Here is a 1,144-nt window from a genome sequence, read left to right as displayed (position 1 = left end):
GTAGTTTGAGCATTCTTTGGCATTGCCTTTCTTTGGGATTGGAATGAAAACTGACCTTTTCCAGTCCTGTGGCCACTGCTGAGTTTTCCAAATTTGCCGCCATATTGAGTGCAGCACTTTCACAGCATCATTTTTCAGGATGTGAAATAGCACAACTGGAATTCCATCCCCTCCACTAGCTTTGTCCGTAGTGATGCTTTCTAAGGCCCACCTGACTTCACATTCCAGGGTATCCGGCTCTAGGTTGGTATGACTGATCACACCTTTGTGATTATCTGGGTCATGAAGATCTTTTTTGTACAGTTCTTCTGTGTATTCTTGCTACCTCTTCTTAATATCTTCTGTTTCTGTTAGGCGCATACCACTTCTGTCCTTTATTGAGCCCATTTTTGCATGCAATGTATTTTATAATTATATTTATGATTGATATGATTAATAACAGTTATTATTAATGTAATTTAAAATTGTATAACTACCATTCGAGTCCCTAACATGTATCAAGTAAATGCTCAGCATTGATATATATTATTTCTGATCCTCACTATAACTTTGCACAACAAGCATTGTATTAGTTATATATTGCTGTATAACAAACAACCCCCAAATTAAGCAGTTTAAAACAGCAAATGTTTATTATCTCACACAGTTTCTGAAATCAGGAATCTGTGTGAGACTTAGCTTAGTGATCCATAAGATTGCTGTCAAGCTGTTGGCTGGGTCTGCAGCCCCTGAAGGCTTGACTAGGGCTGGGAGTTCTGCTTCCCGGCTCACTCAGTGACATGTGGTCATCTGTACAGGGCTGCTCACAACATGGTTCCCCCCATAGTGAGTGAGAAAGAATGCCCAAGATGGAAGCCACGATCCCATCACTTCATGGGAAATAGATGGAGAAACAGTGGAAGCAGTGTCAGACTTTATTTTTGGGGCTCCAAAATCACTGCAGATGGTGACTGCAGCCATGAAATTAAAAGACACTTACTCCTTGGAAGAAAGTTATGACCAACCTAGATAGTGTATTCAAAAGCAGAGACATTACTTTGCCAACAAAGGTCTGTCTAGTCAAGGTTATGGTTTTTCCAGTGGTCATGTATAGATGTGAGAGTTGGACTATAAAGAAAGCTGAGCGCAGAAGAATTGATGCTTT

The sequence above is a fragment of the Bison bison genome, unplaced genomic scaffold (genome assembly GCF_000754665.1).
Source record: "Bison bison bison isolate TAMUID 2011002044 unplaced genomic scaffold, Bison_UMD1.0 scf7180017846569, whole genome shotgun sequence".
In the NCBI taxonomy this organism is placed as follows: domain Eukaryota; kingdom Metazoa; phylum Chordata; class Mammalia; order Artiodactyla; family Bovidae; genus Bison; species Bison bison.
The sequence above is the reverse complement of the archived record's forward strand: the minus strand, read 5'-3'. Positions refer to the sequence as shown.